Below are 15,189 nucleotides of genomic sequence, written 5' to 3'. Positions count from 1 at the left end.
CTCCCCAGCCCCAGTCAACCATCCGTTCTGCTGTTTCTCCTGAGTATAGGGTTGCCTTGACCAGAATTTCATAATTGACCTGACAGCACCGTGCCTCTCATCTGGGCTTACCCCACCCGGGAACGGGCGCTGATGTTTGTTTCCCATCTTCTCATGGCCTGACAGCTTTTCCGCAGGCAACAGTTTTCGGACCACAGTTCCCACATAACCAGATGTTATCTGGTCCTCTACTGATTAACATCTGGTTACGCCCAGATTCTGGAAACCATGGCTAAAATGGCTGTCAGCTCCACATACAGGCTTCTGGGAGAATAAGTTTTTGCCTCCTGAATTTACCAAGTAGTGCCCTGGTGGGGTCTTACTACCAGGGTCTGTGTGGTCTGTGAGCCCCACCTGCATTCCCCTGCAGTGAGGGACAGTCCCTGCTGCCCACACCTTCCAGCAGTGCGTGTTGTCTGCCCTGGCTCTCTGACAGCTGTGTAGTGGCCTCGGTGGTGCGTTTCTCCAGTCCAGCAGACCTATTGTTATTGGGGGTTGGTTACGTACATTGGTGCTGGGTGCTACTCCTAGTTCTATGCTCGTTGGTAGCTCCCTGGGTGCTTGGGGTGAACATGGTCACTGCATGCAAGGCAGGCACCTTAGCCCATCCACTCTCCGTGATGCAGCTTTACCTATTTGCTTACTGCAGTCTCTCCATGTTCTTGGACCGTGTTTGATCAACTCCATGCACCTCCCTGTTCCAGGCAGGTTGGTTCTTTCTCTCTGTGGAGTTTTAAGAGTTTTTTGTATATCCTGAGTAATAGTCCTTTTTTTTTTTTTTCTTTTTGGGTCACACCTGCAATGCTCAGGGGTTACTCCTGGCTTCGCACTCAGGAATTACCCCTGGCAGTGCTTGGGGGACCATATGGGATGCCGGGGATCGAACCCAGGTCGGCCGCGTGCAAGGCAAACGCCCTACCCTCTGTGCTATCGCTCTGGCCCCAGTAATAGTCCTTTTTAAGATATAACTTTGCAGTTTTCCCCTACCAATCTGTGTCTTATTTTCATATTCTTTTGGAGTCTTTTGCAGAATGAAACATTTTATTTTGGGGCTGGAGCAACAGTATAGTGGGTAGGGCGTTTGCCTTGCACGCGGCCGACCCGGGTTCGATTCCCAGCATCCCATATGGTCCCCTGAGCACCGCCAGGGGTAATTCCTGAGTGCAGAGCCAGGAATAACCCCTGTGCATCGCTGGGTGTGACCCAAAAAGCAATATATATATATATATATATATATTTTAATTAAGTTCAACTTATCTATTACTGTTTTTTTACGGATTATACTTTTGGTGGTGGTATATCTAAAAAGACCCATAACCAAGGTCACCCATATTCTCTTCCATGTTACCCTAACCCTAGGAGTTTTATAGAGTTTGCATTTCATATTTAGATCTACGAGCCATTTGACTAAAATTTTTGAAGGATATAGAGTCTACATCTGGATTATCAGTTTTTTGAAACACTTGCTTCAGTTTTTTTTTCTTTTTTTTTTTTTCCTTTTTGGGTCACACCCAGAGATGCACAGGGGTTTGCTCCTGGCTCATGCACAGGAATTATTCTTGGCGGTGCTCGGGGGACCATATGGGATGCTGGGAATCTAACCCAGGTTGGCTGTGTGCAAGGCAAACGCCCTCCCCGCTGTGCTATCACTCCAGTCTCAGAGTATCATTTGTTGAATTACTTTTGTTCCATTGTATTACCTTTGTTCCTTTGTCAAAAGTCTAATGACCTTAAAAGGATCTATTTTGTGTCTCAGTTCTTTTCTTTTGGACTATTGTGCATATTTTTTACTAATTCCACACTGACTTGATGACATTCTCTTTTGTTTGTTTTGATTTTGAGCCCCACCTGTCTTTGTTCAGGGCTTACTCCTGACTCTGTGCTCAGGGATCACTCCTGGTGGGGCTTGGGGTGCCATAAGGGGTATCAGGGATTGGATTGGGTAAGTCACGTGTAAGACTTCCCTCTGTACTATCTCTTTGGCCCCTTGATTCATAACTTTATGAATTTGGAAATTGGATAACACCCATTTCCTAATTTGGTCATTAGTACTGAAGCATGAGTCAGCTTGGGTCTTTTGTCTGTCTCTGTACCCTTTAGAATGATTTTGCCAATATCCATAAAATAACTTGATGGGATAGTTGGGGTATAGGCTCTCAAGTGGTGCTTGGGAGGTCTGGAAACCCCACCAGCAATTCTTAGCCAACTGGGCAGGCGATTCAACATAAGGGCCAGATGATGCAATGCAGCTGGGCCGTATGGTTCCAGAGATATTGGGGGCACCCCAGAGGTACTCAGGGGCCTTTCTGGACACACCAGGCAATGGTTGGAGGACTCCTGGACTGCATCTTCTCAGGCGACCATGTGGTGCTGGGAATCAAATAAAAGTTGAGCATGCATTAGGCATGCGTCCTAACTCTTGTATCATCCCCAGCCCCACTCACTGGGATTTTACTGGGACTGTGCTGGATCAACTACTAGGAAAAACTGACATCCTGACAGTTCTGAGTCTTTCTAAACATAGACAGGAGATACAGATGTATTTATTTAGTACTTTGATTTTACTTATCACAGTTTTATAGTTTTCCTCATTGATATAGTATATTGTTAAGCTTATACCTAAGGGTTTAATTTTTGGGGACTGCTAATATCAATGGTATTGTTTCTAGTTTCAAGTTTTACTTGTTCATTGCAGATATAAAGAAAAATAATTGATTTTTCTATATTAACATTGTATCTTATAAACTTGCTAGAAGTGCTCAGTAGTTTAAAGGGTTTCCTTATCAATTCTTTCTAATTTTCTGTGTAAATGAATATGTAAACAAAGGCAGTTCAATGTCTTCTTTCTGATCATTGGATCTTTTGTTTCCTTTCCTTGTCTTATTGCATTAGCTAGTAGTACTTGAATTATGATGTTGAGAATGTGTAAGAAGGTGCTTTTAACATTTTGTTTGTAGAGAGTCTTGATCAAATGAGTTCCATTCTCTTCTAAGAGAGTTTTTAGAGATTTTTAAGCCTTGTCAAATGCCTTTTCTGTTTCACTAGTAATTTCCTGAGAGTTTTTATCTCCAGCATATTGAGGAGACAGGTCTATCATTGTACCATCTTTTCCAGCCCCTAAATAAGCTCTTTTATTTGTAAGTTTGTTTCAAGACTATGAATTCCTTAAGAGATTGCCTGGCCCTGAAGCTGTGAATTATTCCTTCAAATCTGAATAATGATTAGCTGTATGGTGACATGTTCATTTCATTGAGTTTTTTTTAAATTAATTTATTTTTTATTGAATCACCATGTGGAAAGTTACAAAGCTTTCAGGTTTAAGTCTCAGTTATACAATGCTCAACACCCATCCTTTCACCAGTGCACATATTCCACCACCAAGAATTACAGTATACCTCCTCCCCGCCTCCCCAGCCCCCCACCCCGCCTGTGTAACTGATAAATTTCACATTACTTTTACTTTACTTTGGTTACATTCAATATTTCAATAAAAAACTCACCATTATTGTTGAGTTTTTTTCCTTTTACTATATTTCATCCATAAAATCATAGAGGGAAATGCCTCTTGTAGAGCCCAAGAGTATCCCACCCACATAGCAGAGCCTGACAAACTCCCCGTAGCATATTTGATATGCCAAAAACAGTAACAATAACAGGTCTCATTCCCCTGACCCTGAAAGAGCCTCTAATCATTGGGAAATACGAGTAAGGGGGGCTGCTAAAATCTCAGGGCTGGGATGAATGGAGACTGGCGCCTGCTTGAGTAAGTTGATGAACAATGGGATGACAGTGATACAGTGATACTGTATTTCATTCATCATTCTCTTCTGACTTGTAGAGTTAGAATTGATAGACCTGCTATTTATCTTATGGACTTTCCTTTGTATTTAAGTTCCTCTTTTGATCTTGCTGCTTTCAATATCTCTGTTGTTGGATTTTGTCATTTTGAGTACAGTGTGTCCTTGAGTTTTTCTATTTAAGTGTCTTTTTGCTGGAAACCCTTTGGGCCTCTTGGATCTGTGTGCCTGTATTCCTCAGTTCTGGGTAACTCATACCTGTGGATTTTTAGCAGTTCTTCATTGAATTTTCTACATGTTCTTCAGAGGGACTCTGATGGTTCTTATATTTTTTCCCCTTGAACTCATCCCATAGTTCTGTTAATTTCTTTTCAGACGTTTTTTCGTCTTCTGTTGTTTCCTAGAGGTTTCCTGCATCTTCTCTTGGAGCTCTTTGATCTTTTCTCAGTTGCTGTTATTCTGCTCCCTATAGGTTCTGTTGAGTTTTGTTCACCACCAACCAAACTCTTCATTTCTTTTTTTTTTCTTTTTTTTCCAAACTCTTCATTTCTGTCATTCTGACTCTACTAGTTTTCTTTTTTCGGTTCTCACGCTTTCTAGTGCTTTGCTGAATACCTGTGCCATTATTTCTTTGAGCTCCTTATCCATGCTCACTACGGTGTAACTGAGGTGATTCTCTGAGGATTTAGAGCTGGTTGGTCCTGTTTGAATCTTCCCTGTCACTGTTCTCATTCATTGAGCTTTGTGGACTTCTACAGATTCCCTCTTGGTTTTGCCATGTTCCTCCTGTGCTAAGGTGAATCTTTGTAATAGCCTCTCTGGGAGTCTCTGGGAGATTAAGTTGCTCTTTGCCTTCCATACCTGTCTTCACTTAGTGACAGGACCTAGAACTGTGAACAGTGTAACATTTGATGAGTAGAGCAGCTACATGGTATCTATGTGGTCACGTGAGTGTTCTCACCTGGGAAGGTGGGGCAGCAGGCGTGTAGAGCTAGGCTGCCTGGATGGTGGAGATCCTGATAGTAGTCATTTCTATCCTCTCTCTGTTTCTTTGTTTTCTGGGCTAGAAGTTTGTTGATTTTACTCATCTTTATAAACAATCAAACTTGGTTTTTTGTTGTTGATTTTTCTCTATTGATTCCCGTTTTCAATTTCATTATTTCTAACTCTATTTCTTCCTACTACCTTTTAACTCTTATTTCTTCCTGCTACCTTGGATTTAATTTTCGCTTTTATAGGGTGCTTTGATTGTTGGTTTTAGGTCATTCATATTTTCTGTTTATTTGTTTCAATCAGTGCTTATAGTTCTCACCAACTATTGCTTCAGTTGTATCCAGCAAGCTTTGATAAGGTGTTTCACCATTTTCATTTAGTTCAAGATATTTACAATGTTTTTCCCTTGAGATTTCTTCTTTGACTCCGGTTTTATTGAAAAGTGTTTGTTAAGTCTTTAAATCTACTTTGAGATTTTCTGGTTTCATGTTATATTGATTTCTAGTTTGTGTCTATCGTGATCTGAGTTTTTTTCCCTATTTACTCATGTTTTGCCTTTAAATTGTGATGTTTTCTAATTGTTCAGTTTTAAGATTTCTTTGTCTACTTTGAATTAGTGTCTTCTTTCCCCAACTGTGTGGTTTGCAAACATTTTCTTCCAGTATGTTACTTATCTTTTAATTTTCCCTTCTTCTCTAAATATTTTTGCTAGTGCTGGGGACTGATTTTAGATCCTCAGCACCTGGGACTTGGGTGCTCACCTGAGTCCCAGCCTGGCTTCTCCATTCTCTGCACTCTGGTTTTTGATTTTGTTTTAAATTGTAACCAGAGGGAAGCTTCATCTGGTTCCTGTTAATGTTGTGGAAGCAGAAATCTAGGCTGTTTCAGATGTCAATTTACATTCTACTAATTTTCGAACTCAAATTTTTCAGTAGCTTTAGTAAATCAATAAAAAAAATTGATTATTTTTGTCTTCCAAATATAGTATCGAAAATTCTGTAAATGTAGTTTTAAACTATTCCTTCCAAGACTTGGCATTTTATTTTTGGTCTGACCAGCTAACACACTATCAGGTATCATTGGCATTACTGGTTACCCTTACCTTGTTTTCGTCTATACCGAGGAAAATCTGTTTTGCACCAGAGTGTCTGTCTCTGTGTGTGTGTGTGTGTGTAAAATCTTGTTACTACATCCATTAATTCCTTGGTAAGTTTTAAAATCTGGACTTGATTGTTTCTCGGCTTTTTGGCTAAGATCAAGTGTAGTGTCTGTTCTTACCAGTTTAAAAATCTGTATTTGATGTTGATTTTGTTGATTTTGCTTTTTCAGCATTCCTAGAGACCGACCTTCCACCCACACCTGCCCTCCCACCCCCGGGCACTTAACTATGGACATTTATAAGTATTGAATTTACTGATATTTAATGGTAATTTTAGAATAAATACTTTTTATTTACTTATTTATTTATTTGCTTTTTGGGTCATACCCAGCGATGCACAGGGGTTACTCCTGGCTTATATACTCAGGAATTACTCCTGGCGGTGCTTGAGGGACAATATAGGATGCTGGGAATTGAACCTAGGTCTGCTGCGTGCAAGGCAAATGCCCTACCCGCTGTGCCGTTGCTCCAGCCCCAGAATAAATACTTATTTGTTATTATACTCACTTTCATGGAGGAATTTTGGCTTGGTGCTTGAAGGTGAGATGTATTCTGTAACTTTCTTCCATTACCTTCAGGTATACTAAGTTAGATATCAAAGTCATATAGTTAGCTCTTGATTAACTTTATTAGTCTTGTGAAATCAAATATTCTGATGGGAGTCCTGTTTTCATATGGGACAATTGATAAATTTTATTTTATTTTATTGTATATTTCAAGTAATACCCATGTAAATAAATACCAGTGTGTAAGAAGGAGCCTGGCAAGCTACCCATGCCGTATTATATGATATGCCAAAAACAGTAACAACAAGTCTCACAATGGAGACATTACTGGTGCCTGCTCGAGCAAATCAATGAGCAATGGGATGACAGTGTAAGGAGAAAAGTACAATTCTTAAAGTGATATGACAATTTAGAAGACAGCAAGTGCTATTTAAACCTGACTAAATGTAAACACATTCATAATGAGAATGGTTGTCTCTCCAGCAATACACACATATTCCACCCAGTCAAATTTACTTATCAGTAATCAAAATGAATATAATCATAAACCTGCAAAATGTTTGCTGCTGCTTTAGCCACAGGTGACTTGGTTGATTAGAAATGGAAATATATTGATCATCTACATACTCATTCCATACCACTTAATTTCTGAAATACAGAGTAAACTGAAGATGACACATTTCAATACACGTGGTTTATCCTGAGCACCTACTTATTTTTATTTTTTTCAGCTGCTGTTGTTCTCTTGCTCAGACTTTCAGTTGAGCTTTTTTTTTTTTCTTTTTGGGTCACACCTGGCAATGCACAGGGGTTACTCCTGGCTCTGCACTCAGGAATCACTCCTGGCAGTGCTCAGAGGACCATACGGGATGCTGGGAATCAAACCCGGGTCGGCCGCATGCAAGGCAAACGCCCTACCCGCTGTGCTATAGCTCCAGCCCCTCTATTGAGCTTTTTATATCACTTACCATACTCTTCGTTTCTGTCATTTCTTGTTCTAGTTTTCTCATTTCTGCTCTTATACTTTCTTTGGCTCGGTGACTCTCTGTGCCATTGATTCTTTGAGCTTATTAAACACCCTCAGTAAGTGGTCACTAAAGTCATTCTCTGAAACTACAGGGCTGATTGGTATTGGTAGACCCTTCTCCTGTGAATTTTTTCACTCAGTGAATCTGGTGAACTTCTGCATGCTTCCCCATGGGGTTTGCTGTGCTCCTGTAGTGCTGAGGGTGAATCTTCATAACTGGCCCTACTGGAAGTCACAGAGGGGTTAGGCGGGGCTGCTCTTCTCCTTCTTTGTCCTTCTTCACCCAGTAACAGAAAGTATAAGTGTAACAGTGTGTGGTGTGATGAAGAGAGATTGGGAGATGTTAAGGTGGCAGAGGCCAGGCGTGGAAGACACTAGGGCCCAGCTGGAAGGAAGGGGAATGTGTTTCTGGTCCAAAAAGGCACTAAGGATGTCAGCCAGGTTAGCCTCACCTGGAAGGTTGTATGAGCAAAGGAGGGCGTGGAATAGAATTACGTTTTGGGGAGGGGGTTGTTTTGGGGTCATACCTGGTGATGCTTAGGGGTTACTCTTGGTTCTATACTCAGGAATTACGCTAGGAAGTGCTTAAGAGTCCATATGGGATGTTGGGGATTGAACCCAGGTTGGCAGCATTCAAGACAAGTGTTCTACCTGCTGTACCAATTATTAAGCTCTAGTATCAATTATTTTTAAACAAAATCTCCAACCAATTTCTTTCTTTTTCTTTTTCTCTTTTTTGAGGAGGGGACCACACCCAGTGGTACTCAGAGTTTTTTCCTGGCTCTGTGTCTGGGATCATTCCTGGCAGGGCTCCGGGGACTGTATTGGTTGCTGTTGGCTTTGTGGAAGGCAAGTGCCTTATCTGCTATGCTATTCCTCAGCCCCCTCCAGGAAATTTCTTACACTGTCACTAAAGCACAGTTGCACACTGAGAAACAATCATATCAGGGCATGAAATGCAGGTCCCTCATCCAGATCGCCAGTGAAATACTTGTTGAAACTCACTATGCTTCCCAGGAGAACACTCTGGTGTCTCCCAGTAGACTCTGAGCCCCTCCCTGAGAGTTTCATCTACACTAACTTGTCATAAAGTGCTTGAGGGGCTGGAGCGATAGCACAGCGAGGAGGGCGTTTGCCGTGCATGCGGCCAACCCAGGTTCGATTCCCAGCATCCCATATGGTCCCCTGAGCACTGCCAGGAGTAATGGAGTAATTCTGAGTGCAGAGCCAGGAGTAAAGCCTGAGCATCGCCGGGTGTGACCCAAAAAAGGAAAAAAAGTGCTTGAAAGTTGAGTTGGGGGGACATTTTCTAACATTCCAGTATACATGTTAGCCTAGACATTGTTGATGAGTGAGGCCCAGGTCCTCCGGAAGTGTCAGAGACACCTGCCTGCTGGGTGATTAGTGAAAAGATGAGATTTCCGGGTAGTGCAGTGGGTAGAGCACTTGCCTCACATGCGGCCAACCCGGGTTTGATTCTCAACATCCCATATTGTCTCCAAACCCTGCCGTGAGGGATCCATGAGCATCATCCAGTGTGATCCAAAAAAACAAAAGTGTTTTCTTCTTTTTTCCTTCTCAGACAGTGTAAGTAGCACCAAGACCGCTTGGTTGTGAGAGATCGGGGACAGTCTTCTGGGGCGCAGTGTTGCTCCCTCTTCGCTTTTTATCCTGTGTGTTTTGTATTGTTCCCTGGTTTGTTGATTGGATTACTTGGTATTTTATACATGTCAGAAGTTTTCACAATGAGAACAGAGATTTTAATTATTCTATTCTATAGTGATATTGATTATTATGCTCTTACTACCCAATCCCAACTTTATTATTTCCTCTTCTGTTTTTTTTCTTTGCTATTCTGTTAGAACTACTTTGAGTTGGATACTTGGTTCATTAATTTTTTTTTGTTTGGGGCCACATTTGGTGGTGCTCAGGGCTTACTCCTGGCTCCGTGCTCAGGGGTCACTCTTGGTGGACTCAGTGAACCATATGGGGTGCTGGGAATCAAACCCAGGTGTGCCACATGCAAGGCCACTATACTGTTGAACTAATGAGTCAGCCCCCTGGGTCATTAACTTTATTCTTGAATGTCTAGGGTGTGATTTTTACGAGTTTCCTATTCATGAATATTCATTATATTTGAATTTCTTCTGTTACTAATTTCTTCTGTCCTGTAGTCTTAGACATTTGATGTCTGCATTTTATCAGATTTTAAACCAAATGATAGATGTTGGCTTCCGTTTTTCTCTGATGTCTGTAGATTTTCTGGAATTCTGCAGGAAGATTGATGGCATCTGCAGATCAGTCATGTTATCTGTGTGTGATGTCCTTGCTGGCCTCTGCCCATCATCCAGGGCTGAGCCGCAGAGTGAGCCTGGCATCCTCCTTCTAGGGTTTAGCCTCCACTTTAGTAGGGTTTAACTGTAGTATTCCATTTTGTTTTGTTATACTTGTGTTTTGTAGTTGATATATTGAATCGAACAAATCTCCCACCTCCATTCTAGTTTTCTGAGAATATTTATAACAAATGAGTTTTAGATTTTTTTGGATAAATTTATGCCTCAATTGCAATGACCAAACTTTGTAGTTTTTTTCCTATAAAATGGTAGTTTGCATTGATTTACTTTTGTGTGTGTGTGTGTGTGTGTGTGTGTGTGTGTGTGTGTGGTATTGATACTGAATCCAAGGCATCGAGATACAAGACAAGTGTTCTACACTAAGTTACATCCCCAGATACTGGTTGATTTTCAAATGATCATGTTTATTTTGTACTTTGGGGATAAAGTATGTTACTTAATGTGCATCATGGTTTGCTAATGTTTTTCTCAAGAAGTTATCCTCTATATCCATAAGGGATATCTTCCTAGCATCCTCTGTGTCCTATTTTATCTATTTTCTCCCTTATTTGAATGCCAGGGATTGAATCTAGTCTTCATACATGCAAACCAGCGGCTTTTCTATCACTGAGCTACATTCATGGCCCCAGCCATGAATGTTATATTTTCATTTCCATTTATTTCCATTAAAGACATTCCTTGAGAATTCCTCTTCAGTGTGTTATTTCTAAGTGTATTGTTTGATTCTCAAGTGTTTGAAAAATGTCCAGTTATCTTTTTGTTAGTGATTATTAAAAGATTTATGAATCACTGTGAATTTAAAAGTTACAAAGTTATTCAAGATTGAGTTCCAGATGTACAATGTTCAAGCATCTGTCCCTTCACCAGTGCCCCTTCCCTCCACGTGGTCCCCAGTTTCCCTCCTGGCCCTCATCCTGCCTCCGTGGCAGGCATGTTCTTTTTTCCTTTTAGGCACTGTGGTTTGTAATACTGTTACTGATAGGGTATCATGAACATCACTTTCTCTCCTTTCAGCACCTAGTTTTCATCATAGTGACCACTCCCCCGTCATTGTTACAGTGGCCCTTTCCCTCTCCTAACCCCTACTAAGGACCAGTTTTCCTGCCCTTAGTTTCTGTTGTCTTGGAGTATCATTCTCCTACTGTGTTTCTGTATATCTTTTTTTTTTTCTTTTTGGGTCACACCCGGAGATGCACAGGGGTTACTCCTGGCTCATGTACTCAGGAATTACCCCTGGCGGTGCTCAGGGGACCATATGGGATGCTGGGATTCAAACCCGGGTCGGTCGCGTGCAAGGCAAGCGCCCTACCCACTGTGCTATCACTCCAGCCCCTCTTTATATCTTTCAGATGAGTGCTATCCTGTGTCTGTCCCGCTCCTCGGGCTCATTTCCCTCATCGTGGTGCTCTCCACATCCATCTCAGCAAATTTCATGACTGTCTTTTCTTATAGCCGAGCGAGAAGTATTCCAATATGTGTATGTACCATAACTTCTTTATCCATCTGTCTGTTCTTGGACACTTGGCTTGTCTCCAGATTTTGGTTATTGAGAATAGTGCTGCATTGAACATAGGTGTGCAGACTTTTCTGTGTTGTTGTTTTGATATGCCCTCCTTAGGGCATATTCCCAGGAGAGAATTGGTGGGTCATATGGAAGCTCAACTCCTAGTTTTCTGAGAATTATCCATATTATTTTCTCAGCAGGCTGGAGGCCAGTTGACATTCATGCCAGCGGTGCACAGGGCCGTCCCCCACCCCCCACCTCTCCAGCGCATTCACGCCCACATTGATTGTTGTTTTTGTTCTTTTTATTTGCTTATTTTTATTTTCTGGGCAGCACTGGCAGTGCTCAGGGGTTGCTCCTGGCTCTGCACTCAGGAATTACTCCCTGTGGTGCTCAGAGGACCATATGGGATACCAGAAATTGAACCCCAGTTGGCTCTGTGCCAGGCAAGTGCCCTTCTTGTTGTACTGTCGCTCTAGCGCCAGTTGCTATTCTTCTTGAGGAGTGCTGTTCTCTGGTGTGAGGTGGTAATCTTGTTTTTATTTGCATTTCCTGATGATTAATGATAAAGAGCATTCTTTCATATGCCTTTTGGCCATTTGTTTGTCTTTTTTGGGAAGTTTTTGTTCATTTCCTCTCTACATTATTTTGATGGGGTTAGATGTAATTTTTTTTTTGTAAAGTATACAAGAAACTTGTACCAGTGCTTTATATATCTTGGATAGTAACCCTTTATTAGGTGAGTGGTAGGCAGATAGTTTTTCCAGTCTGTACGCTATCTTTGTATTCTGGTCTTCATTTCCTTTGAGATGGAGAAGCTTCTTAATTTAATGTAGCTCCATTTGTTTATCTTTGCTTCCACTTACTTGGTCAGTGGTGTTTCATCCTTAAAGATGTATGCAGCTTCAATGTCACAGAGAGCTCCGCCTGTATTTTCCTCTGTGTACCTTATGGATGCAGGTCTGATATCTAGGTCTTTAATCTATTTTGATTTAACTTTTGTGCATGGTGTTAGAGGTCGGTATTCTTTTTCATTTCTTTTTGTGTGGCTGACCTTTTTACCCAGCACCACTTATTGTAGAGGCTTTCCTTGTTTGACTTAATATTTTTTGCTTCTTTTTAGAAGATTAGCTGGCCATACTCTTGAGGGTCTGTCTCTGTATTTTTCAATTCTATTCCATTGATCAGAGGGTCTGTCTTCATTCCAGTGCCAGACTGTTTATAAATCATTGCTGCTTCTGTGGTCAGTGTTAGCACTATTTTCCTGTTGCTCATCGATTTGCTCAAGCGGGCACCAGTAATGTCTCCATTGTGAGACTTGTTGTTACTGTTTTTGGCATATCAAATACGCCACGGGTAGTTTGCCAGGCTCTATCGTATGGGCAGGATACTCTCAGTAGCTTGCCGGGCTCTCCAAGAGGGACAGAGGAATTGAACCCGGGTCGGCTGTGTGCAAGGCATATGCCCTACCCGCACTGTGCTCAGTGTATGCTCTCTGTATTGCAGTTCCACTGCAGGTATAAAAGTATAAATAAAGGAAACTGCCTTGGCAGGAAAGGGGGAATCATTGTTTGGGGATCAGATTGTAAACTGAATCACGTTACAAGGGTTCGCATACCTGTAACATGCTTCAGTTTTCCAAGAAACGTTCTTCATCTGACAGCCCCGGAGTGGCAGTAGCGCCCTGAGCACCAGCTTCCTCTGCAGGCCAGGCAGGAAGCAGGCCAGGTGATTGGAGCTCTGGGCTCCAGACAAGCCTCTGGGCATGTGGAGGGCATCCACTAGCATCACTCTCTGAAAGGAAGTCAGGACAGGGCAGGAAGTGAGGAGAGAGGGCCCTAGACTGGTGCAGGGTTGTGCATGCAGGCCCTGTGCTGGTGCCTTGCACGGAGGGTTGGACCTCCAGGTACTAAGGAAATGGGGGGCACACACCCTGAATGGGGGAACAGAAGGAGATGACAATAAATGCCCTCTCTCCACTCGTTCTCTCACTGCTCCTCCCTTCGATGTTTTCAGTGAGTAATCTCTCCTTTTTTTAAAAAAATTTTTAATGTGGGAGTACTGCTATTTAGTAGGGAGAGTGAGAGGAAGGGAGGGAGGGAATGGATGATTGATTCTCTACTAGGTGAGAGAAAATCCTGGAAGGAATAATGAAACCAGCAGCAAAATAAAAGCAAGAAAACCCACAGAAGGAAATCTCTGCTGTTCAGAATTCACAACCGTAGGCATAAATAATCCATAAGACAAATCGATCAAATGTCAATAACACTTTTTTTTTGGGGGGGGATGCCTTAATTTAAATTTTATTGAATCACCATGTGGAGGGTTACATAGTTCTCAGGATTATGTCAGTTATACAATACTCAAACACCCTTCCCTTCACCAGTGCCCATATTCCATCACCAACCACCCCATTATACCTCCCGCCCCCTCCAGCCCCCCCAGTCCCCGGCCTTGTAAGTGATAAGTTTTACTTTGTTTACGCTTTATCTTGGTTACATTCCATGTTTCAACACATAACTCACTATTGTCGCTAGGGTTTCCCCCCAAAAAAGAAAAGACAGTCCTACTGTCAAGGAAGCATTTGATAGCTCTCCATTGCTGAGAATGTAGAGATATTAAGTCCCACTGTTTGTTACATAACTTTTCTATTTTTTTCCCCCCTCGTCCCGCGCCACCGAGTTCACACCTGTTTAGTAATCACCACGCTGCCTGACAAAGGGAAAAAAACCCGAAAAAGATGGTTATTTCCCGTCATCAGCCGGCGTGGGGCTCTGGCTTAGTTGATAGTCTGGTAGAATGTCTGTAAGCAGTTTCTGGAACCAAAAGTAATACGCTGGTATCGGCCCCGGCTCGAGATTCCACCAGCGTCCCGCTGTTCCAAGTACATAATAATTTATTCCCTTGTATCCCATTCCCACGCCACCAGGTCCGTGTCAGCTTAATGGACATGATACTATAGTTAACGCCACGCCGCGTTTCTTCCCGAGAAAGAAGGATATTTCTTCTCAGCCGGCATGGGGATATGGCTTAGTTCAGTCTATAGAGATGGCTACCGCTTTGATTGCCTTCAATATTTCAGCAAAAGACTAACTATTCTTGTTAGGATTTCCCACCAAAGTCCGACCCGTTAAAAAGGAACTATTTCATATTGGTGATGATTAAATGACATTAGGTCGCGTGGCCATGGCAGCGGCCTCGCGGCTTTGAATTTCTGTATAAAGTCCAGGGAAAGTACAGCCAGAAATTACACGTCACTACAAACTTTAACCTTATTGTGGTCCCCCCAAAGTCCAACCCATTACAAAGAAACCATTTCTTATTGGTGATGATTAAATGACATTAGGTTGCGCAGCCATGGCAGCGGCCTCGCAGCTTTGAATTTCTGTATAAAGTCCAGGGAAAGTACAGCCAGAAATTACACGTCACTACAAACTTTAACCCTATTATGGTCCCCCCAAAGTCCAACCTGTTACAAAGGAACCATTTCATATTGCTGATGATTAGATGACATTAGGCTGTCACGGCCGCGCGGTTTTGGGTTTCTATATAAAGTCCAGGGAAAATTCTGCCTAAAATTCTATCGCTACAATCTTTTACCCTTCAACAAAAAACTCAGTACTATTGTTTGGAGTTTCCCCCCACAGTAAGCCCTGCTAAAAAGGAACATTTACACGTTGCTGATAATCAAGAGATATTAGGTCGCGCGGCTGCTATCGCCGCGGTTTTGAATTTCTATATGAAGTCCAGGGAAAATTCTTTTGGTAATTGCATCACTCGCTGGCAGCGCCTGGGCCAGTAGCTCCGAGC

The 15,189-nt window shown here is 42.2% G+C and overlaps 1 protein-coding gene and 1 pseudogene across 7 annotated transcripts in view; both read left to right on the top strand.

The window, feature by feature from the left end:
• The window catches only part of CACNA1B (calcium voltage-gated channel subunit alpha1 B), a 176,099-nt gene that overhangs the window by 79,521 nt on the left and 81,389 nt on the right, over window positions 1-15,189 (top strand). The window lies entirely within an intron of this gene.
• LOC129401114 (U2 spliceosomal RNA) lies at window positions 6,059-6,180 on the top strand (annotated as a pseudogene).

Source organism: Sorex araneus, chromosome 1 (assembly GCF_027595985.1).
Source record: "Sorex araneus isolate mSorAra2 chromosome 1, mSorAra2.pri, whole genome shotgun sequence".
NCBI classification, from domain to species: Eukaryota; Metazoa; Chordata; class Mammalia; order Eulipotyphla; family Soricidae; genus Sorex; species Sorex araneus.
The sequence above is the reverse complement of the archived record's forward strand: the minus strand, read 5'-3'. Positions and strand labels throughout refer to the sequence as shown.